Raw genomic sequence first — 25986 nt, 5'->3', positions numbered from 1 at the left:
GAACCCTATGAAATCAGTCCTACTGTAGTCCTCACTTGTGATGAAAAATTTAAGACAAAGAAAGGTTTAGTGATTTCTCTGAAGTCATATAACTATCAAAAGCCAGTATCCGAGTCCAGGCTGTCTGACTGCACATCATATGCTGTAAACCAGTGAAGCATGCTAGTCTGCCCTAGGCTTCCACCCAGGAGCCACAGAAGGGAAAAAGGACTCTTTGCCAATAGTTTCTCTTGTAATCTGGGGGAGAAGGCTGCAAGGGAGATCCAAATTTGGAGAGCATTCTCAGCATTTGTCTTCTAGGATCAAACAAACAACCCAAACAAATGCTCAAGAAGTTTCCAGACTTTAAGTTTTCCTAATTAGGACTGCCTGGTAGGACAGCTTTTAGCAATATAGATGCAGGAGGTGGCCTGAGGGTTCATACCGGGAGACAAATAGCTCCAAGGTACTTTTGACTCTCTGGAAGGAGGGCCCCTGCTCTAAGCAGCAGCAAATGACACAGAAATATCAACCCGAAGGGGTGTACCATGTTGTCACAGGTGAGGGATTAACTTTATAAAATTGTGAGCATTGAGGAATGCCACATAGAGACTTCATTTGTTTCTGTATGCAAGTTTATTCAGAGAGGATCTTTGACATTTGTGTGATGTGAAGATAAAGCCTAGTTCCTCCACTGTTCTCCTCTGCCTCATCTCCACCTCCCCCTCCTCCCACCACCAATACCACCATGAATGTTTTAAAGTCTTTTAAGTTTTCAAAGTGTTTTACTATACATACTGCATTCTTTATGTCAGGTCAGGGCAAAATTTTATTGCATTTGGCCAAAGGCCATTTTGAAACTTTTAAGGAATAAAAGGAGATACAACATGGTGTTTGAAGCAAAGGTAAAGCTAGAAAGGATTTATGAATAAAAAAATATATGCGTTTATATACAGGACTGACTGACCAATACTTCGTGTGTTTTTTAAAACAGTTGGGGTTTAGACAACAACTAGAAGATATAAATAGTGTATTTAAAAAAGGCATTTATCCATCTTTGATTCTAAACAGCTAATACATGCTCATCACAGAAAAATTCAAGAATGTGAAAAGAGAAAAAAATAAAAAATATAAATATCTATAATCTCATTATGCAGAAAAAAAGCATGATTATTTTTAGAATACAATCCTCTAGTCTTATGTTGCACATACACACACACACAATGGAACTGGAAATTACTTCATGTACACTCAGATATGCAGAAAATAAATGCTGCCCTTTAATTTCTAAAAACTCTGATCTGGCCCATGTAATTCCACTTCACTGAATGGTAAAAGCAATTTATTATCCACAGCAATATTTCAGTCATTTCTGGTTTGTAGGTCTCCTTTCATTTTAACGTTCAACCTATTCAAAGTCATGATGGCTTATAAAGTCTTCTTTGAGCAACTTAGTCTCTTTAGGAAAATGCTCAGTCTTTCAGACTGTCCTACCCCCATTTTTCTCTTCCTCAAGATGATGTCTTGGGGTCTGTGAAATAGGGCTGCTGCTAAGCACAGACTTAGAATGAATTAGAGAGAGGCAAAAAGTCCACTCTTCTCAGATGACCAATGTCAAAGAAGCTCTCTTCCTCCAGGCCAGGGCATGGCTTGCCAAGTGAAGATGACACCTTGGAATGCATATTTGTGCAAAGTCTCCCAGCCCTAAGGCACCTCCTGCCCAGGGGCTTGCTCTGTTTCTCTGGGAGCAGAGGAAAGGGGCCTTAGACCCTTGTGCTGTGAATGGCTTTGCAGGTCTCTCTAGCAAGGTCTCTCCTCTGCCTGGCTACTCTTCGCCCCACAGATGTCAACAGCAGGTTTCACTTGGGACTGGTTAGGACTCCACAATAACCCTCAAATGCCCCTGGCTCATTTTAGTTTTTGCCGATTTTTGAGTCTCTGCCATATGGTGTAACCAGTCCTGTCCTGGAAAATCTTCCTACAATGTCTGCTGAGAGGGCACCAAGCCCTTTATCTCAAAGGGCCCAGCTAAGCCCCCTATGTTCAACTCAGCCCCTATGAGTCCTTTTTTTGGGGGACATAAAGGAATTTCCAGGTTTTGTCTCTGCCACATAGAGAGTCAGAAAGCTTATAGAATATAAATCCTGCATCCTCCCCTTCCTACTAGATGGCATTTCTGGATTTCTTCTATGTGGCCATCCCCCATTACACATCTAATGAAGATAATTGCAACTTCTGCCTGAATTAGAACTGGTAAAATAATGGAAGGTCAAAGGAACAATGGGATAAATTTTAAGAAACTTTTATAAAATTTATGAAATGTGCTCTATGTCTTGTCCCAAGTTCACACTTTTTCTTCATAAAAAACTTGAGGCTCTGTAGATTGGTTTAATGCTGCGTGCCTTGAGTTCAGAAGAATTTTCAAGGGAATCATTTGATTCAGTGCTTTTGACTTCTGCTAAGTTTATACTCGTTATCTAGAAAAACTTTTGGTGAAAATCCACAGCATGATGCACAGAACTAATTTCAGCTGATGTTTTATAGGGTTGATTGAAAGTTTGCATTTACACTCAAATTCTCATCTATTTTTAAAAATAATTAACATTCTTTCCAATAGTTATAGAATCTGAAAATTAGCCTTTTGAAACTTAGGCAAAGTAAGACAGCATAATCTTCAACATTGAGAATAAAAGAGACTTTCCTCCACTTAATTAAAGGAACAAGAATTACGGAACTTTATAGCCATTTAATTATGTCATTAAGGTAAGAGTTGGCTAGCAGTGGGGGAATAGACTGCAGTGGGCAACCCTGTAGACTGAGCCTGACCTTTCAGGGCTCTGCCAATGCTCACACTGTCTCACTGCAGTTTTCAATGACTATGAGTACATCGACATATTTGTTGCAAGATGTTTAATCATTTAGTTTAAATGACATTGATACACTATTTTTCCAAATGATTTTTTTTTCTTTTTCATTAGAAGTGCTCAAAAATGGACAGGTCACCTCTAAAATTCAAAGCTAAAAGAGAACGTATCCCTTCAGTGTGGTCAGCAGTGTGGTTAGGCACACTTACATACACGTGTGTGTCTGTTAACTTCTCTCTTTCACTGGCTTACTTCTCTGCTCATTTACTCAGTATTCTTATGTGTCAGGTGGGGAAAAATAGTAACACCTTTGCACTACTAATCCTAGCTGGGTTTTATAGACTTATTTACTTAGTCTTATATATCAAGGCCTTTATTTTCACTCATTTAATGTCAGAAACAAACTTATGAGGTAGGTTTTATTACTCCTGTTTTAAAAATGATGGAAACTAAGCCTTGGAGATGTTAACTAAAGCTCCCTTAGGTCCTACAGCTAATGAGTGGGACTCTATCTAGGCACTTATGACTAAAAGACCACCCTTTTATCTGGTCTGATGGGCTACCTCCCTTCCCTGCCCTACCCTAACAAATTTGTTATGAAGATCAAATATATCCATGTATGTAAGACTATGATCTATTTTCCACTAGAAAAGGCACATTCTTTCCAAGGTATATTTCCCTCTCTATTTTCAGTTAGATTTTGTTTCTTTGTGCTGTTGATAAAAATATATGAAGGAAGACAATGGAAAATAATAATTATGAAATGTGTTCATGATTATAAAAACTTAAAAAATAAAGAAGAGGATATAATCATGGCATCTGCCTATTTGCATTATTCTCTGTCATTGGTTTCTGTCAGAAGAATTATAAAATTATTTGTAGTTTGGGTGTATTAGAATTTGTGTTTGGAAGGGAATTACCTATAATTTTCTATGATTTCTATCTCAGTTAATAAGGAAATGTGGCAGCATTCCCATTTATATTGCCCTGTCAAAGAAAAGTTGTCTGAGAGATCACGTGCTCTCCCACTAAAATTCTCTTTTTCAAAAAAGACACCCACATACGTGAGAATCAAGCAGTGGTGGATGGTGGGAAGGGTGGCTGCAGTGGCACAGTAGAGAAGCAAAGATAAATATCATTGAAAGACTAACTTTTACACATCATTGGCACAATTTAGTTTCAACAAATAAGAGAGATTAAAAAACAGAAAGCAGACATAAAACACTTTTGGGGATACACATTTACTTCAGAAATCTAATTAAGCATTTTCCATCTATCTTCAAAATGCCCTCTACTAAGTCAGAAAACTTTTAAAGTGATCACATAAACTCTTGAACCCTTGACCTTATCTTGTCTGATCATTCAAACCACAAGAATATTTTCTGAGTTTCTATGAAGTGCTCCAGACACTGATGATTCTTTGTCCCTTCAGGCCCTTGCTACAGCAGACCAAATTCCATCCTCTTTTCTCCTATATTATATAATTTGGTCTTCTTTTTATTTTCTAGACTTTCTTCACTTGCTTTTTAATTTCTCCTTACTGACTCCAAGTGCCTTTCAAAAAAAAAAAAAAGGATACTTTCAACAAGTGGACAAACTGCTTCGATCAGAAGATTCTGCTTTTTCTCTTTCCCAGAATAATTGCTGTTTTGTGCTTCCTTGTCGTTTCATCACTTCCCTTAAGATTGTGGTAAGGTATGTATACTATGTTCCAGAAGAGTGTTCAAGGACTCTGCCAATTCCTCTTTCCTTTTCCATTAAGACTAGAGTGTGTATCTGGTCATCCATGTAATTATCTTCAGAGATACACTGATGTTTATTTCTTCTTGTGATTTTTTTCTTACATATTTATTTCTTATGATATTTATTTTCTTATATATACCCTTCCTATAAGCATAAACAAAAACACATTTGGGGGAATTTCTCTCACATAATCCCCTTTTCATCTCCTCCTTCTATTTCAAATTCCATTCTGTGTTGGTCTCTCAGTATCATTTTGTCTTTCTTCTCCAATAGACATGTTAGGGACAAGAACTATGTCTTACATTTCCAGGATTCAGCATAGGATGTAGTACATAGTAGGGGCTGGGTGACAGCAGATAGAAAACAAATTGTTCAGTAGAATTACTACCTTAAATTAAGAGTGGGATATCTGAGTGAAAGGAAAGGATTCCTGAGAAAGAATAAGAAAGTAAAATAAGTTCATTTGGAAAATATAAAAGGCTAAAAAACAAGTAATGTTAAGAATATCTGCTGAGTGTCTGCATTTTTATCTCCGGAAAGAGAAGAGCACTGTGTTCTCCATGGTTGACCCCAAAGGCACAGTCTAGTTCTTCCCAAATTAGAGAGTTTTCAGCAGAGTGTAGAATTAAGCACAGGCCTACATGACTTGCTGACATCATTTTAATATCTTCCATAACTAAAGGCCAAGTAGGGTATAAAAGCTTCTGTGAGTTCTGAAAGTGAATTCATTTGAACACACATGTACTGGAAACCCACTTTGTGCAGGAACTGCAGATATGAAATAACTAGGACATTGTCTCATATAATCTCTTCTCTCAACTGAATTAACTATTCTAATTGCTATGGATGTCTTTATGTCAGGCATCCATTACACCACCTGAGGAATATGTCGTACTTTCTTATAAAGAACACCAGTGGCTTCTTTTCCTACAGGTATGCCATTCTTCTTTGCCCACTGTGAACTTAAGTTTTCAGTAAATGATATACCCAAATAGGGTTCTAATTAATGTTAAATTGGTAGTCTCTTACTATATATTATATTTTTCATTTACTCATTTAAAAATATTGTACAATGACCATGTGCCTAGAATGTTTCTGTCTACCAGAACATATAAATGAACAGAATAGTTTCATAGACCTTACATTCCCATGGGCAGACAGTAAACAAACATGTAAACTGTATCAGCCAGCATTTACCTTACCGTAATGCTGTGAAACAAATGACTCTAAAATCTTTGAATTAAAACACCAAACATTTATTTCTCTCATTAGCAGTTCTGTGGGTCTGTTGGAAGGTGACTGATCTTAGCAGGGTTCAGCTTATCTTGACTTGAAACTCAGGACCAGAGCTGTTTCTACTGCTTTACGGGGGTTAGGTTTCTCCCTGGACCAGTAGTTATCTGGAACATCTGCTTCTCACGGGGAGTGGCAGGAGACCAAGAGAACAAGCCAGACCATGCCAGCAAGTCTGAAATTCTGTCTCTGCCACAGTAACTCACATCTCACTAACCAAGAGAATTCATATGTCAAGCCCAATTAGAATTCAGCAATGGTTAATTCAAGGTTCTAGTGGTTCAAGGATATGTTTTCACTCATAAAGGGAAGAACTGCAAGTTATATGGAAAAGTTTGAATGTATAGTTTTGTAATAGGAAATGCATGAAGAATTGAAAATAATAATTCATTCTATCTACTAATTCAGTGTATCTACCACAGTCTGCCCTCTTGGTCACAATTGTTCTGGTTCCTTCTGCATTTCGAATATACTTGCTGCCGTCCCAGAACACCCACAAAGGCTCACCCAATTATGGCATTAGGTTGAAACCCACTGTCTGAGGATCCATGTCAGGTCAAGGATGGCACTGCTCTTGACCTGAACATCTATAAATTGAAAAGATGTTATCTGCTCCCACACATCTAATGTACAATGTTGAAATAGGGACAAGATGAACAGTTACATCAGTCCACAGAAAGCTAGGAGAAACATAGAAGTCAGAGGTCTATAGCAATTTTGAAATTCTCCTTGGAAAATTTTTCCAGGTTCCCCTACAAAGAGGTTGGTATGAATTTTGATTAGAACCTAGTTCTGCCCATGGGAGTTGATCACAAATCTACTGTTAAACATATGGGCTTTTGCTCTGCTTTTGGAACTTCCTCCTGTTCCTTTGGCTTTTCTGAGGAGTACTGGAGAATACATCCTTTGTAGCTGAACAGATGTCTCAATCTGCTTCCTACAAGTAAAATTTTCAGAGCTTAAAGATCTTCATATATCTCAAACAGACATAACTTTTTAAACCCAGGCTGATGGAAATTTTTCCACTACAACTCTCTTGAAAACGTTGTGGGTTTTCTATGAATGATTGCAATCAACTACATGTGCCAAATGCCTCACCCGCAATTCTTTTAGAGATGTCCTTTCTAGCTATAAGTGTAGATACTTGCATGTATTAGTCATATGTGAGTTAAAAATCTCAGTCTCCTTAATCTTTTCAGGGATTTTTAGTAAAGGGTGTGACAACCAGTTTCTTGGTTTTGTCTGTGCTATATGGCAATGTTCTAATGGCTATACCTTTAGGCAGAGAGAAATTGCTTACTTTTTCAAACCTACAATTCCCATAATTTTTAGGTTCCTTCAATTCCCCTCAATCCTATTTGCAGACCAGTCCATTTTTTTCCAAGCTGATCTTTTTCTTGTAGTAACTTATCAAATGTGGGTAAAAACAGCCAGCTTACAATGAGCATTCTGCCTTAAAAAACTTCCCAGCCCATTGCTGTCAGTACATCAGTAACTTTTTGCCTTCTAGGTTATTGCAATCATTTTTAACAAACGTTTTGTTTGTATATAACATGGTTAATCATTTTTCCAGCTTATTACATTTTTTTATAGTTTCCTCTCTACTTACCATATGATCCCAAACCAAATGACACATATTTTAAAGTTTTTTGACAGCAGAGGCCCATTTCTGGCATAACTTCTGTATTAATTAGCAAGTGCTACATTAAAGTTGAATGGCAAACCTCACACCCAAACCCAAATCTCAGAAGCTCAAACAATTTAGAAAACAATGTTTATTTTCTTCCTGGTCCCATGGGTCAGCTGAAATAGCACTACTTCAGGTCATGGGGGAACTCTGTTCTAGGCCTCTGGTTAAGTTCAGTTTTGTCCTAAGAATCTCTTTATTCTTCTTCAAAAAGTGATGACTTAGATATATATATATATATTTTTTGTAGATAATTACTTTTTATTGAAGGGTAGTTGACACACAGTATTACATTAGTTTCAGGTGTACAACACAGTGATTCAACATTTATATACATGATAATTCTAGGTACCAGCTATCACCATACCAAGTTGTTACAATATTTTGACTATATTCCTCATGCTATACATTACATCCCGGTTACTTATTTATTTTACAATTGGAAGTATGTACTTTTTGTTGTTGTTGTTGTTGTTTTTTGAGGGCATCTCTCCTATTTATTGATCAAATGGTTGTTAACAACAATAAAATTCTATATAGGGGAGTCAATGCTCAATGCACTATCATTAATCCACCCCAAGCCTAATTTTCGTCAGTCTCCAATCTTCTGAAACATAAAGAACAAGTTCTTACATGGAGAACAAATTCTTACATAGTGAATAGGTTACATGGTGAACAGTACAAGGGCAGTCGTCACAGAAACTTTTGGTTTTGATCATGCATTATGAACTATAAACAATCAGTCCAAATATGAATATTCATTTGATTTTTATACTTGATTTATATGTGGATACCACATTTCTCTCTTTATTATTGTTATTTTTAATAAAATGCTGAAGTGGTAGGTAGAAAACATAGTTTAGTGTTGTAAGAGAGCAAATGTAGATTATCAGGTGTGTGCCTGTAGACTATGTGTTAATCCAAGCTAGACAAGGGCAATAAAACATCCATGAATGCAGCAGATTTCTCTCAGAACAGGGGTGGGAGAGGTTCTAAGCCTCACCTCTGTTGATCCCCAATTTCTCACCTGATGGCCCCCCTGCGACTGTGCCTGTCTTAGGTTGTTCCTCCCTTGAGGAATCTTACCCGTCTCTGGCTAACCAGTCATCTTCCGGGGCCATACAGGGAAATGTAAAGTTGGTAAGTGAGAGAGAAGCCTTATTGTTTGAAAAGGTTAGTTTTTTTACTTCTTTGCATATTTATGCCCTGTGGCTTCTATGCCCAGCATTTGTCTTGAGGTATCTTTACCACTTGGAAGAATTATGATACACGGTAAATTCGGTATGAGGCACGAATTCTATTTAAGGGTTGTAATTAGGAAGGAAGAAGAAAAGCTAAAGAAGTAGCAGACGGAAGAAAACATGGGAAGATTGATTATTTCTTTGACATATCTTCTTGTAGAGTAACTTAAGCATGTATAGGTTTTAAAATACTAATTAAGTTGCGCACACACATTAAAATAATAGGAGTACAGTTACATAACCAAAGCATACCTATAATTACCAGCCATCTCCAGTGAAACCAAGAAAACCAGTTAGGCACCTTAGGCATTTGTGAAAACTTATCTATGATATGGTGGATATTGTCCAACTGAACTTGAACAGTCTGAGAGAAATCAGACAAATTAAAACAGCCAATTCCTGGGGACTGTTCACATCCCATATGTTCTTTTAACAGTAAATAGTCTGTAGTTGTAATATTTTGGAGCACTACAATTTGCACTTCTCCTAATTCTTGGTTGAGTTCCAACAGTATAGATCCAGTCAAATTTGTTGTTTTACTGTATGCACAGGCCAGCTTAGATATCTCCTTCTTCATTCCCATGGCAAGTCCAGGAACCGGTGGGATGAGTGCATCTACACCTGTAGCAGCACGTGGATCTTTGTTGGGGTTTTTTGATGATCATCTTCTAGCATGGGTCTTCCAGAGACTGCTGATGTCGGAAGTTCTTCTTCATATCGTATCTTAGTTCATTTTCAGGGTAGCCAACTTAGGCTTTGATCCTCTGTATAACCAGGTCCCCCCTATAAACTCCTTTACAGTCACTGTCCATCAGCATAGCAAAATGTTGTAGAATCACTACTAGTCTTCTCTGTGTTGTACAGCCCTCCCCTTTCTCTCACCCCCACATGCATGCTAATCTTAATACCCCCTTTCTTCTTCCTCCCCCTTATCCCTCCCTACCTACCCATCCTCCCCAGTCCCTTTCCCTTTGGTACCTGTTAGTCCATTCTTGAGTTCTGTGATTCTGCTGCTGTTTTGTTCCTTCAGTTTTTCCTTTGTTCTTATACTCCTCAGATGAGTGAAATCATTTGGTATTTCTCTTTCTCTGCTTGGCTTATTTTGCTGAGCATAATACTCTCCAGCTCCATCCATGTTGCTGCAAATGGTAGGATTTGCCCTTTTCTTATGGCTGAGTAGTATTCCATTGTGTATATGTACCACATCTTCTTTATCCATTCATCTATCAATGGACATTTAGGTTGCTTCCAATTCTTGGCTATTATAAATAGTGCTGCGATAAACATAGGGGTGCATCTGTCTTTCTCAAACTTGATTGCTTCCTTCTTAGGGTAAATTCCTAGGAGTGGAATTCCTGGGTCAAATGGTAAGTCTGTTTTGAGCATTTTGATGTACCTCCATACTGCTTTCCACAATGGTTGAACTAATTTACATTCCCACCAGCAGTGTAGGAGGGTTCCCCTTTCTCCACAGCATCATCAACATTTGTTGTTGTTTGTCTTTTGGATGGCAGCCATCCTTACTGGTGTGAGGTGATACCTCATTGTAGTTTTAATTTGCATTTCTCTGATAATTAGGATGTGGAGCATCTTTTCATGTGTCTCTTGGCCATCTGTATTTCTTTTTTAGAGAACTGTCTGTTCAGTTCCTCTGCCCATTTTTTAATTGGGTTATTTGTTTTTTGTTTGTTGAGGCGTGTGAGCTCTTTATATATTCTGGATGTCAAGCCTTCATCGGATCTGTCATTTTCAAATATATTCTCCCATACTGTAGGGTTCCTTTTTGTTCTATTGATGGTGTCTTTTGCTGTACAGAAGCTTTTCAGCTTAATATAGTCCCACTTGTTCATTTTTGCTGTTGTTTTCCTTGCCCAGGGAGATATGTTCAAGAAGAGGTCACTCATGTTTATGTCTAAGAGGTTTTTGCCTATGTTTTTTTTCCAAGAGTTTAATGGTTTCATGACTTACATTCAGGTCTTTGATCCATTTTGAGTTTACTTTTGTATATAGGGTTAGACAATGGTCCAGTTTCATTCTCCTACATGTAGCTGTGCAGTTTTGCCAGCACCATCTGTTGAAGAGACTGTCATTTCGCCATTGCATGTCCATGGCTTCTTTATCAAATATTAATTGACCATATATGTCTGGGTTAATGTCTGGATTCTCTAGTCTGTCCCATTGGTCTGTGGCTCTGTTCTTGTGCCAGTACCAAATTGTCTTGATTACTATGGCTTTGTAGTAGAGCTTGAAGTTGGGGAGTGAGATCCCCCCTACTTTATTCTTCTTTCTCAGGATTGCTTTGGCTATTCTGGGTCTTTGGTGTTTCCATATGAATTTTTGAATTATTTGTTCCAGTTCATTGAAGAATGTTGCTGGTAGTTTCATAGGGATTGCATCAAATCTGTATATTGCTTTGGGCAGGATGGCCATTTTGACAATATTAATTCTTCCTAGCCACAAGCATGGGATGAGTTTTCATCTGTTAGTGTCCCCTTTAATTTCTCTTAAGAGTGACTTGTAGTTTTCAGAGTAATAAGTCTTTCACTTCTTTGGTTAGGTTTATTCCTAGGTATTTTATTTTTTTTGATGCAATTGTGAATGGAGTTGTTTTCCTGATTTCTCTTTCTATTGGTTCATTGTTAGTGTATAGGAAAGCCACAGATTTATGTGTGTTGGTTTTGTATCCTGAAACTTTGCTGTATTCCGATATCAGTTCTAGTAGTTTTGGGGTGGAGTCTTTAGGGTTTTTTATGTATAGTATCATGTCATCTGCAAATAGTGACAGTTTAACTTCTTCTTTACCAATCTGGATTCCTTTTATTTCTTTGTTTTGTCTAATTGCCATGGCTAGGACCGCCAGTACTATGTTAAATAACAGTGGGGAGAGTGGGCATCCCTGTCTAGTTCCTGATCTCAGAGGAAAAGCTTTCAGCTTCTTGCTGTTCAATATAATGTTGGCTATGGATTTATCATAGATGGCCTTTATTATGTTGAGGTACTTGCCCTCTATTCCCATTTTGCTGAGAGTTTTTATCATGAATGGATGTTGATCTTTGTCAAATGCTTTTTCAGCATCTATGGAGATGATCATGTGGTTTTTGTCTTTCTTTTTGTTGATGTGGTGGATGATGTTGTTGGACTTTCGAATGTTGTACCATCCTTGCATCCCTGGGATGAATCCCACTTGGTCATTGTGTATGATCCTTTTGATGTATTTTTGAATTTGGTTTGCTAATATTTTATTGAGTATTTTTGCATCTACGTTCATCAGGGATATTGGTCTGTAGTTTTCTTTTTTGGTGAGGTCTTTGCCTGGTTTTGGTATTAGGGTGATGTTAGCTTCATAGAAAAAGAGTTTGGGAGTATCCCCTCCTCTTCTATTTTTTGGAAAACTTTAAGGAGAATGGCTATTATGTCTTCCCTGTATGTCTGATAAAATTCCAAGGTGAATCCATCTGGCCCGGGGTTTTTGTTCTTTTGTAGTTTTTTGATTACCACTTCAATTTCGTTGCTGGTAATTGGTCTGTTTAGATTTTCTGTTTCTTTCTGGGTCAGTCTTGGAAGGTTGCATTTTTCTAGGAAGTTGTCTATTTCTCCTAGGTTTCCCAGCTTGTTAGTATATAGGTTTTCATAGTACTCACTAATAATTCTTTGTATTTCTGTTGGGTCCGTCGTGATTTTTCCTTTCTCGTTTCTGATACTGTTGATTTGTGTTGACTCTCTTTTCCTCTTAATAAGTCTGGCTAGAGGCTTATCTATTTTGTTTATTTTCTTGAAGAACCAGCTCTTGGTTTCATTGATTTTTGCTATTGTTTTATTCTTCTCAATTTTATTTATTTCTTCTCTGATCTTTATTATGTCCCTCCTTCTGCTGACCTTAGGCCTCATTTGTTCTTCTTTTTCCAATTTCGATAATTGTGACATTAGACCATTTATTTGGGATTGTCCTTCCTTTTTTAAATATGCCTGGATTGCTATATACTTTCCTCTTAAGACTGCTTTTGCTGTGTCCCACAGTAGTTGGGGCTTAGTGTTGTTGTTGTCTTTTGTTTCCATATATTGCTGGATCTCCATTTTGATTTGGTCATTGATCCATTGATTATTTAGGAGTGTGTTTTTAAGCCTCCCTGTGTTTGTGAGCCTTTTTGCTTTCTTTGTCAGTTCATTTCTAGTTTTATGCCTTTGTGGTCTGAAAAGTTGGTTGGTAGGATTTCAATCTTTTGGAATTTACTGAGGCTCTTTTTGTGGCCTAGTATGTGGTCTATTCTGGAGAATGTTCCATGTGCACTTGAGAAGAATGTGTATCCTGTTGCTTTTGGATGTAGAGTTCTGTAGATGTCTATTAGGTCCATCTGTTCTAGTGTGTTGTTCAGTGCCTCTGTGTCCTTACTTATTTTCTGTCTGGTAGATCTGTCCTTTGGAGTGAGTGGTGTGTTGAAGTCTCCTAGAATGAATGCATTGCATTCTATTTCCTCCTTTAGTTCTGTTAGTATTTGTTTCAGGCATGTTGGTGCTCCTGTATTGGGTGCATATATATTTATAATGGTTATATCCTCTTGTTGGACTGAGCCCTTTATCATTATGTAATGTCCTTCTTTGTCTTTTGTTACTTTCTTTATTTTGAAGTCTGTTTTGTCTGATACCAGAATTGCAATACCTGCTTTCTTCTCTCTGTTGTTTGCATGAAATATCTTTTTCCATCCCTTGACTTTAAGTCTGTGCATGTCTTTGGGTTTAAGGTGAGTCTCTTGTAAGCAGCATATGGATGGATCTTGCTTTTTTATCCATTCTATTATTCTGTGTCTTTTGATTGGTGCATTCAGTCCATTTACATTTAGGGTGATTATTGAGAGGTATGAACTTATTGCCATTGCAGGCTTTAAGTTTGTGGTTACCAAAGGTTCAGGGTTAGCTTCTTTACTATCTTACTGTCTAACTTAACCCCCTTGTTGAGCTATTATAAACGTGGTCTGGTGACTCTTTATTTCTCTCCCTTCTTATTCCTCCTCCTCCCTTCTTCATATGTTGGGTGTTTTGTTCTGTGTTCTTTTTAGGAGTGCTCCCATCTAGAGCGGTCCCTGTAAGATGCCCTGTAGAGGTGGTTTGTGGGAGGCAAATTCCCTCAACTTTTGCTTGTCTGGAAAGTGTTTAATTCCTCCTTCATATTTAAATGATATTCGTGCTGGATACAGTAGTCTTGGTTCTAGGCCCTTCTGTTTCATTACATTAAGTATATCATGCCATTCTCTTCTGGCCTGTAGGGTTTCTGTTGAGAAGTCTGATGATAGCCTGATGGGTTTTCCTTTGTAGGTAACCTTTTTTTTCTCTCTGGTTGCCTTTAATACTTTGTCCTTGTCTCTTTGATCTTTGCCATTTTAATTATTATGTGTCTTGGTGTTGCCCTCCTTGGATCCCTTGTCATGGGAGTTCTGTGTACCTCTGTGGTCTGAGAGGCCATTTCCTCCCCTAGTTTGGGGAAGTTTTCAGCAATTATTTCTTCAAAGACACTTTCTATCCCTTTTTCTCCCTCTTCTTCTTCTGGTACCCCTATAATGCGGATATTGTTCCATTTCAATTGGTCACTCAGCTCTCTTAGAATTCTTTTATTCCTGGAGATCCTTTTATCTCTCTCTGCATCAGAGAGATAAACCTGTTCTCTGTTTTCTAGTCCATTAATGGTCTCTTGCATCTCGTCCATTCTGTTTTGAAGTCCTTCCAGAGCTTGTTTTATTTCTGTATTCTCCTTCCTTAGTTCTTGCATATTTCTCTGCAAGTCCATCAGCATGGTTGTGACTTTTGTTCTGAATTCTTTTTCAGGAAGACTGGTTAAATCTATCTCCCCAGGTTCCTTCTCAGGGGAAGATGTCACAGATGCTGAAGCTGTCTGGGTTAGTCTTGTCTGGATCATATTTTTTTGCCCTTTCCTGTTGATAGGTGCTATTGACTGTCAGCTGGGAGGGCCAAACTTTTCACTTGCTACTGGCCTTTCTTTACTGGGACAACTGCGACCCCTGGTGACTTGTGTTGGGTAATTGCGTGTAGACTGGGTCTTTGCGTCTTGCCCGGCAATATGGAGGAATTTCCCTTTCTGTGGGCGGGGTCTGCCTTAGGCCGTTTCTCTGCTTTCACAGCACCCGGAGGGGTAATGGACGGGGTGGGGGGGGGTTGCCCAGAGGGTTAGTGCTCCCGGTTTTCCCTGTAATTTCCAGCCACTGGGCTGTGACCTGTGTTGTATCTGTCCAGCTGTTATGTCCCTGTCCCTTTAAGACTTTCAAAAAGCACTCGCTTTTCTTTGTCATAGGAGCATCAGCTTTCGGAACCCGCTCAGAGGTCTTGCTGCCCTATTTCCCTATTTTCCAGCCCTCCACGCATGCACTGTGTCTGTGCTCTGGTGCGGGTGGCTGGGGCTAGGTGTTTAGCAGTCCTGGGCTCCCTCTCCCTCCCGCCAGGAGCTGGGGTGAGGTGTGCTCGGGTCCCAATGGGCTGGGGGTTTTATCTTACCCCTTTTACCAGGTGCTAGGCTCTCACACGTGTGGATGTAGTCTGGCTGTTGTCCTGTGTCCTCTGGTCTCTCTTTTAGGATTAGTTGTATTTGTTGTATTTTCAAAAATATATATGTTTTTGGGAGGAGATTCCCACTGTCCTACTCATGCCGCCATGTTGGCTCTGCCCCTTTCAGATATATTTTTTTAATAAGGAATAGTAGGAACCCCAGAATGCAAGCAAGACAAACAACATATTTAAAGTCTCTGTTCTTATCAAGTCTCCCAAAATTTAATTAACCAGTGCAAGCCAAATGGCTAAACTTAACATCAGTGGGGTTCAGCTATTTTCTACCCATAATTACATGTTATGTGGAATGGGTATTACAGCAGGGAGAAATTCAAGATTTGAAAACAGTTCAATCTATCACACATGCAAACAAGAAAATACCAACTGATATAAATGCTGTAAAGAAAATAAAGAAGAGTTGTGTTTAGAGAATGTCTAGAAATCCATTAAGACTGGTTCTTGGAGATGAGGTTAAAACTGAGGCTGAATGTCTTGCAGGTGAAGGGAATAGACAGAACAAAGACACACATGCAGGGATAAGCTTGGAGTGATGGAAGAACTGATACAAGCCCACAGGAAGGATGGTAGGAGATAAAATCAATGAAGCATATAGAGGCCAGATTATTTAGACCTCTGTTATGACCATTATTATATACAATATCATATAACTAGACATTTCAGATGATTATTTACCAAACGCCAAAAGAAAGACTGTTTGTGAGTTGTACTGGTTCTCATGATAACCCATGAAGAGGGCAGCTGAATTCAACCAGTCTGGAAAATTATATCCAGATTGAGTTGTATAATCGATTCTAAATAATTTACTTTCCACTGGTTCTTATTGGCGTGTTCTCGTGCCAAGTTGTTTTGATCAGAAAGCCTGAAAATACAAGAATTCTTGACTACAGAGGCACCAGCTAAAATACTGAAGAGATAAAGTGGTGGCCTCTGGAACTACTTGGCTTCTTAACAATTCCAGGTATTTCTTCTCCCTGGGCTTCTAAGAGCTAAATGGAGATAGAAACAGTTTGAAGCCTCCTTCCACCCTCACTCTCACTCTTGGGAAAAACCTTTTATTCTTTTGCTCCCCAGAGGGTTTTCTAGATCTGAAATAGCAACTGCTCTGCTTGTTGGCAATATGCCTTCCTGGGGAAGTCTTTGTGGGGTGCCTTGGCCAGGTAGGCAGGCAACTGGAGTGAAAACCCCGGGGTACACCCCATGCCTTTGGGAAGTACATTAATTAGGGGTGTAGAACAAGGTTAAATTTGGGGCACACTCCTAACCGCAAACAGTGGAGTCCCATGCAAAGTTGGTTATAAATGCCTCAAAATTTCACTAAATCAGAAACACAAAAATGCTAGACAGTGGAATGCCCAAAATCATGAGGTCTTAAACACTTTCTAGAAATGACCATTGATCTTTGTTCTGTGATTCACAATTGGCATTTAATTCATCAGATTTTCTTCTGTCCTCACCTTTCTGTAGACTCAAGGAAAAGAAAATACTCTCCTTTCAAACACATGAAAAAAAGTACATCAAAACCAGTGACACAGAGAAACTGCTGGTCTCCCTGGGCCACAGTAACACCACTACAGGTGCACCCTTGATTCTATTAAGAACAACCAGCTAAACTGGTGAAATACACAGCTGTAAATTTGCACTGCTGCATCTTTTACCAAGAAAGGGGCTGTGTCTAGATGAATCAGAATAGACTGGCTGGCAGAGCTCAGACACAACAATGTGGTTTTTCAGGAGAAATCAATGTGAATGTGTTTATTTCACACACATTTGTTTGTCAGAGGATTTCAAAGAGGTGTGCAGAGATCAGTTAAGCATTGCCACCTGCCCCACAGGCTGTACCTCTTCTTTACAGGCGGGTCTCTGAGGTCATTAGCACTGAGGCAGCTCATCCTCTGTTCAGCTCCTGTGCCACAAGATAGGACAGGAATCCCGCCAGGAGGAGGACTTGGGTCCTGGCTCCTAACCATCCCCGCTGGACTCCAGCTGCCAGCACCACTCGAAGAAGAGAGCATGCCGCCCAGCCCGAAGAAAGCTTCCAGCCCGTGAGAGTGGCAGGTTTAAAAGCTCCATGGTTCAATCAAAGGCATTGCCCAGCTCTGTCCTGTGTGGCTATTGTACATTGGAACACATGCTGCTAGGAAACAAAGAGGACACACGTTTATTTTCAAGCGTAGGACTTTGGAACCACTTGGGAAGAATATTCTTGATTGAGAACCAAAACATTCCATGATGCTTAACAAACCTGCAAATTGAAAAATCAGCATCAGCCCATGCAGCCGGGAGGCAGGAGAAGGACCTATACCCTGAAAAAAAAATTTTTCAAAATATTCCTTAAATGATATTTGTGTGCATTTGCAAAATTACCACTTTCTGAATCAAAGTCTCAAGCTGTTTTCATCTGAGAACATATGTTGTGCCGTTAGACAATATCTCAGCCCACTGCCGCCCAGATACACCCCAGCTCATTGCATAATGGATGGTCCCACAAAGAAGGCACCGCAGCTCAGGCAGTGCCCCCGTAATAATATTTTAAAATAAATGATATGCATCATTAAATCACCGAGGATGACTAACTCAATTTTAGAAAACCCACAACTCCAGCAATCATAGTTACAGCTCTGATTTGAATATTTTCACTTTCACCTGAGCAGCCAGTGGGAGCCAGTCAAGCAGATTCGCATTCAGGCTGTACTCTCAGAGGAGCGGGAGGGAACCTGTGATTATGTAGTTACAGTAACGTCGGCTAGATGCCTCCTGTCCGCCTGGGCTTTTTAGACTTTTCCTTCCTCCCTTCTTGCCTTCTTATTTACATATCACAGGCATCCTCTTTGTAAAGTTATTTTAAATAATTTATTAGATTGATCTCTTTAAAATTCTACCCTGGCTAAATGTCATAAGGAGAAAAAAAAAGTCTTCTAAACTTATTTAAAGGTTTCTACTGGAGCAGGCCAGTTACCTGCTTCACTGCTGATATTCTAAAAATACCTCCATGTCCGTACTATTATCCATTCTTCACGTCCAATTGCTCTGTTATGGTAATAGTCAGAAGCACACCATGCAGTAATTACTTACAGCTGACTGAAGAAAAGAATATTCAACTCCCCCACTGTTCCACTAGAAGGTCTTTATGCACTATTAACTCATTCCTGTTTATTAATACTCTACTGGTAATTCAGGCTGCTGCCTCTTAGGTTTGTAATAGGAGGACTATTAAACAGCAATTACTGACCATATGGGTTGGAGAATATTTGTTGGGTTTTGTGGGGGTTTTTTTTTTTAGTGGGCTTTTATTCCCCCTTGCCCCGACTTGTTTTTTAAGAAGCTATATTACAGCGTAGTAAAGTAACATCACATCTGCATGAAATTAGCAAGTTTGGCACTATTTCTCCCTTCCTTAGAAAATGTGAATTTATTCCCAGATTATTATTGCTAGCTTAGGAAAAAGAGATCACGGGAGAGCTAGGGAGATGTGGGAGATGGTTCACATATGGGAAGACCCTACTTTGGAAATACTCTGGCTCTCATCTTCCCTAGATTATCTGGTAGGCTGTTTTCTCTTATTGCCTTGGGGAGAGAACTGACCCACCTCAACCACCCTCAACTTCTGAAAAATAATCATATTTACTGAGGAATCCAAATCTAATACCATTTTCCCTTTCAAGTTCCCCCAAGCATTTGGAAGTTGTCACTTTAAATTTAACATTTGGTGAATTCATCTCCCAAAGAGCAGGTATGTGAACCTTGGGAGATGGCGAAGGCTTCTCCTGGGAGAGGGGTGGCATGAGTAATGGGATCAAGTGAGGCAGGCAGGTGGTAAACGATGATTATGGTAATAATAATGTGTGCCTCTCCCACAGGTAGTGAGCGCTAGGCACGTGGCAAGCATTAAATACATTTCAATGAAAGGCATCTTTGAGATAAATAGGACCCAGGAACTGATTTCCAGGAGCTGGAAGATGGTGGGTTGAGAACCAGAGTATGTGGGTCGCTTGATTGGCAACCTGCATTGAGGTGGTAGCAGAGGCTGGGTGTCCGGGCCCTCTGACAGAGCCAGCTTTCCAAAGCAGCTGGTTTCCTTAGTGCCCCTTGGGGCTTCCTTTCACTTTCTCTCCTTGGTCATTCTCTCTTTATGCCCAAATTCTTTTAACCTTCAACAAATGGACCAAATGTCTGAAAACTTCATCTTGCCCCAATCTCACCCTTTCCATCCTGCCAAGCAAATTTAGTGTTTACCCCTGGTGGGTGGTTGTAGCTAGTTTAGCCCTCTTCTTTTGTTACCTGCTGGTGTTGTGTGTGGAAGTTTTTCTTTCACATAAGCTGTATATCCTTAAAGATAGGGACCATAGCTTTAAATTTGCCTCCTATTTATTATCCATGCACCTCATTTGGTAATGGACAACTTGTAGGTACCTTAGAGATTAGCTACTCCAATGATTTTCACCCATAATTTTGTTTTTATTCCTATTATTTTTAAGGCAGAATTTGTGTATTTTTTCTGATTAAGTATTACGTAGAATAGTGGTGCAGATTAAAATAGAACAGCTCTGGTTGAAGTCAGGTCGGAAAAATGGCTAACCTGGTAAGTCAGCTGATAAAGCCACAGAGGCCCTTCTGGGAGGCCCTATTTTCCTGGGAGGCCCTATTTTCCTGGGAAATACTGTATGAAAAGTAAGTATCTACTCCAACTGCCTTTTGGTAAAGATATGTAGACTGAATGCATAATCTCAAATCCACATGGTTAGCAAAGAGCAGAATTGCCCCTAAAATCCAATCTTTTGGTTATTAGCCAAGTTTTTTTTTTTACTTTATCACCTACCTGTGCAAATGGATTAAATTCTTGTCACCAGCAGGCCACTGGTAACAGGTACATATTTGACACTGGAGGGCCAGGACATTGGGCCTCTTCTTAACACAGAACTGAGACAAATTTAAAGTCAGATGAGTCAAAGTGAACTGGATGGAGTAAGCAAAGCCCTTGACTAAGGAGAGGTGGCTACTTGAGGATCTTAATGACAAAGCCAGTGTGGGTGGAGTGGTCATTTCAACCTGGCCACTCCTGACCCTTTCATGGTTGAAGAGTCAGCACCACTTCAGCTCAGCTTCGGTGTCCCATGTTTGCCTGGTCCTGGATCTCTTGTTTGCACCAATTTCAGTCCTCCCTAAGCTGAGCTGAACTGCCACAGGGACTTGCTTAGGGTGCCAGAAATTATGCTTGTCCTACAGTATGGATTATGCCTCTCCCGAAATACAGATTGTACTATAATCTTTTTTTTTTTTTTTTTAGGAGAGCAAGGCAGAGGCTTTAATTTAGAAAGAAAGTGAGAGGACAGAGCTCCTGGCTCAAGCCAGGAGGGGACAAGAGAGGCCCCTGTACTATAATCTTTTATAGCATTAAAAAATTGAGGGGAGGGGGAAATGTCCATACTTTATATTGTTCTTTCATTCTTCCACTAATAGAGGCATGAGGATGTACAGAAGAGTAAGGTGTGGGAACCCCAGGGATCTGTATGCTAGACCAGATCCTTTCACCAATTAGCTGTGTGTCTTGGGGACATATTATTTAACCTCTCTGTATGCCTTTGTCCTCATCTGAAAATAATGCCCTCTGGCCCAGATTTGCCTCTGAAATACATTTGGCTTTACTGGGCCATCAAAAAAAATCTAATGCTCTCTATATAGTAACTCTGAGTTAAATTGTATTAAAACAACACCAATGATTATAAATAGACATATTTTGAATAAAATGCTCATATATGCCAAGAATTTTAAATTAGGTGGCATGACAAAAACATTTATTTCTAATATCAGTGAGAACTTGAGTTAAGTCAGTAAAGATGGTATTAAGCCTTGTAAATATCATCCAACTGTGACTTGGAACTCTGGGGCTTTCCCCACAGGGGGGAATATCTGGGCAGTCTGTTGGCTTCATTGCAAACATTTGCTTTTCCAATACATACTGCTTTGTTCCTTCCATATCTCATTATTTAATTAATAAACATATATTAAGTTGAATACCACTGATTCATTGAATGTTATTTCATGCCTCTTTAAGGTGGAACCTGCTACATATCTAACACTGTTTTCATTGTTAATAGTATCGATAAAAGGATACATCTCTCTGAAGAGCTAATAATCTCTTGCAGGAGGAAAATGTGTATGGTAAAAAGATAAATTACTTTATATGACAATGAATGATTAGGGTCCCTGAAGATAAAGACTCCAAGGATTAGAAGGAAGGGGGACTGGTTATATGAGCCAGGTGGATGGGAAGGGTTCTGGCAGGTCTTTGGCTGTCCTTGGCAAAGGAGAATAGCACAGATGAGGAGGATGAGAGAGGTCAGTTTAGGTCTAGTATGTGCAAAAGCAGCGATAAGATTAAGAGTCGTATGAATTTAATTGCAGTCCAGCTCTATCTGGAGGGAAGGGCTTCTGTGAGGGACTGGTAGGGCAGTGATGGCGCAGCATCTTCCGTTTTAGAGAGTGAAAGTCAGGCGAAGTTTCTTGGCCATTACCTTACAGGCACAGAAGTCTTGCTTTGTTTTTCTTTTTAAGATGTGTCCTTGGTGATATGTTTTTATTAATGAAATCACAGAGGAGTCCTAAGGCCCAATATAGAAACAAAAGGAGACTACAACAAAGCCACTGCGGGAAAAGTACAAATGAAAGAGATGATGATACGTCAGGAAACACGACTGCGGCAGCGGAGCTTGAAGGGCCTGTGACAGGGCAGAGACCTGACCAGGCCTTCGCTTCTGGGTTCAGTTTCTCTTGTTCTGCAAAGCAGTGCAGGGCACAAAGGAAATGTCTGGAGGAGGACCCTGGAGAACGAGAAAAGAATAAAAGGACAACTTGGGGAGAAGATAGATGGAGACAGAGAATCAGACAAGACTGAGGGATGAGAGGAACAAAGAGCACATGGTCAATGAGGTGGAAGACAATGGAAATTAATCAAATTATTAGAAGGCAGGTTTGGAGTTCAACTCACAAATCCAGGTGTGCAAGAAAAAGTAACTATTTTTATGTAAATTATTCTCCTTCTATTTCAAGGTCCTGTTCTATGGGAGGCAGAGTCTTCTCAACTTCCTCTCATCAGGTCCCTGAGGTTGTCTGTCATTTCTGAGGCCTTGCACAGTACCAAGGTGACAGAGGTAGCTGGAGATGACAGGGCATCACCCTTGGTTGGCATTTGTCCACTAGTTGAGCATATGTCTATCCTGCCACTGTCCCCAGTACATACAGGCCAGCTCTGAGGCATGCCTCATTCTTAATCCATCAGTGTTCAGCGCCTCCCAGCACCTCTTCTGCATTCTTTTTCTTCACAGGAGAATCCTGGTGCTTCTACAATGCTGGGGGCGGGGAGTACACAAGCTTGTCTGTCTAGAGGGATCTTGCCATCTTCTCAATAAATTAGCTATCTCCTGGGACAGGTCTCCTTGCTCTCAGAACACACAAACTCATCTGAGGATTTTGTCACCCTACACTCCCCCACCTCCAGAGACCCAACTGCACAGTGGACCTGGTTTTAGATTTTTCTCCCTCCTACTCCAACTTTCCTCCTACCCTTAAATGTGAGGAATTGTCTCTGTTCTTGAAGTCATCCCACTTCTGATGAGACTGAAACATTTTATAGGCAGGAAAAGTGACATAGAGAGATTATGTGACTTAGGGCCATCTTCTTATCAGTGACAAAATGGGTAAAAATGAAAACTATGCTAGCTTGACTACCTTTTCTATTTCCTTCCTTCCTTCCTCCCTCCTGTCCACCCTTCTTTCCTTCTGTCCCTGGTCTTCTCTTTCTTTTTACTTCCTTTCTCCTCTTTCCATGAGGACTTTTTATGTGCCAGGCAGTATATAGGTGTTGCCTATGCCACAGTGAACAAATTAAACATAGGGTTTTTGTGAACTGTCAGTCTAGTGGGGGAGATGGACTTAAATATTTGCATATGTAAGACACACTCTGAATTGTGATCAGTACTAAGGATTGTATAAGAAAGTACTAAGGCGGACCTAACTTAGATTAGGCAATGAAGGAAGATCTTTCTGAGGGAGAGACATATAAGCTGAGAACTCAAAGACAGGGATGAGAGTATTCCAGGCAGAGAGAATAGCTTAAGCAAAGGCTGACATGTTCAAGAAACTCAAAAACACTCGTGTGACTGAAGTATTTGTAAAGAGGAGAATGGAACAAGATGTGGTTGGAGAATGAGATAGGACTAAAGTCTATAGGGCATTATCAGCCAAGTTAAGAAATTTGGGTTTTATTATAAACTTAATTGAAAACAAAATTTAAACAGGATGACATAATCTGATTAATATTTAAAAAAATATATCCTGGATGCTCTATGGTATAGAGTGAAGTGAGGAAGGACAGAAAAGAGTAGATAATTGGGAGCTTGCTCTCCCAACTCCAGTAGTTCTGGAGACAGACTGTGTGGGTTTGGAGCAGGCACATGAAAGAGGGAATGGAAAGAAATGAAAGAATCAAGTCATATTTTAGAGAAAGTGTTGATGGGTTATTGGATTTGAAGTGTTGGGAGAAGGAATGTGCCTCCCCAATTTAAGACATGAACAACTGGTTGAATGTGAGTCTATTTCCTGATGGGGAAGACTGAGAAAAGAATAGGTTTGGGCAGGAAGATTTTTGGTTTCTTGTAAGAAGATTTTTCCTCTCATGGTTTTGTGGCCATTGCAGAGACCGTGGTGTAGACGAACTCAATGTTCTCAATTCCTGAGCATGAGGGAGAAAACATTCGTTAGCATCACTTGTAGTTAATCGCAATCTTTTAACTAAGTTCTAGGGAAGTAATATGTCATTTTCTGTCCAATAATATATACTCAGCACTTTCCTAATTAAATACTACACAATGCTATTTGTAAATTGTATCTCAATAAAACTGGAAAAAAGAAAAAAGAAACACTGGTGTTCCCATGGCCCAAAAGACAGTATCTAGATACTTTAATGTGTATAAAAGGCCTGTCACTATGTGTCCCTCTCCTACTTTCAGATTTAACTTCCATCTCTGTCTCTCTCATTGTCCTTACACATCTCTTGCTAAAAACTATGCCCAACCACTTGCTCATCCCTGAACATGCCATACACTTTCAAATATTCATGATCTGCCCCACTTTTCTACCTGTGATTCATTGTTTAAAGGCCTGGTCAACTTCTCTATTAAGCTTTCCTCAGTATCTCCCCAACTTGTGGTCCTGCCCATGTGCCCCTAATGCTCTTCTGTGTGTGCCTCCATCAAGCAGCACACTGCCTTATAATCACTTAGTTTGATCCACCCACCAGCACTGAGGACAGGCACCTTCAGACAGCCCAGTACTTGGTGCAAAGCAGACACTCAAAATAGATATTTCGTTTTTCCAGTGATTTCAGTGGACTTAGTTTCCTTCATTATTGTATCTACAGCCCTGAAATTCAAAAGGCCCAGGGCCAGACCCTGACCAGTGTGCTAAGTAGTAGTCTGCCTAAGATGAACTGCACACAGCAGCTTTTCCAAGGTCTCCATCCCAAGTCAAGCACAATATGCCACTGACTTCATTTATCCGAAAATATTTCCCAGGGCACATTTGCAGGTTTTCCCTTGATGCCACAAGGTTTCCACCATACAGACAATTAGGTTTGATGAACTTTCTCATATACATTTGTCTGACAATTATCAGGCGAATTTGCTTGCAATTTAGTATACTTACTTTAATGTCATATTTATTGCTGTTTTGCTGTTTTAGTGTTTTAAAAAGTGGTAGTGCCACCGTGATCCTTCTAAATAAGAGCTTAATGTTTTATAGTTCTTGAAAAGTAAATGGCATCAGAAGAGTGTTATATGCGGGCTCTGCTCACTGAAACATGCTTCTCCACACATCAGGCTTAAGTTTCCAGACATGTGGTATTGGGTAGCTGAAACACATAGGTGTTAATCTGTGAAAAGGAGTGAATTATAGGGCCCATGCAACAATCACTAACTCAAGATTGAATTAAAAGGAAGTAGACAAGGTGGGCTTTGTTTCCATGTATGGACTTGTACGTTACTTACTGGTATGGACTGAATTATGTTCCCTTAAAATTCATATGTTAAAGTCCGAATCCCCAGCACCTCAGAATATGGCTGTATTTGGAGATAGGGTCTTTAAAGAGGTGGTTATGTTAAAATGATATTAGAGTGGACCCTAATCCAATATGACTTATGTCCTTAAAAGAAAAGGAGATTAAGACACATACACAAAGGGAAGATCATACTTAAACCCTGGGAGAAGATGGCCATCTACAAGCCAAGGAGAGAACCTTGGAACAGATCCTTTCCTTATGGCTCAGAAAAAACCAGTCCTTTCAACAACTTGATCTTGGACTTCCATCCTACAAAATGTGAGAAAATGAACTTTTGTTATTTAAGCCTATGGTCTATTTGTTATCATAGCTCTAGCCAACTAGTACATTTATCTTCTAGGGCTTGGGATATATCATACATTAATGGGAAGTACTGACAATATCCGTCAGCCATTGCCACTGCAATGATGCACATCAAGTCATTCTCAGACTCAACAGCATATAAGTTATTTCCACCCTTGCTTTGATGGGTCACGTGGGGTAACTGCTTTATGC

At 39.6% G+C, this 25986-nt stretch overlaps 1 long non-coding RNA gene across 4 annotated transcripts in view; it reads left to right on the top strand.

Moving 5' to 3' along the window:
- LOC118968048 (uncharacterized) overlaps window positions 1-25986 on the top strand; it is a 609616-nt gene that overhangs the window by 567796 nt on the left and 15834 nt on the right. The gene's annotated exons all lie outside the window — the stretch shown is intronic.

This window comes from Manis javanica, chromosome 1 (genome assembly GCF_040802235.1).
Source record: "Manis javanica isolate MJ-LG chromosome 1, MJ_LKY, whole genome shotgun sequence".
Taxonomy (NCBI): Eukaryota; Metazoa; Chordata; class Mammalia; order Pholidota; family Manidae; genus Manis; species Manis javanica.
The sequence above is the reverse complement of the archived record's forward strand: the minus strand, read 5'-3'. Positions and strand labels throughout refer to the sequence as shown.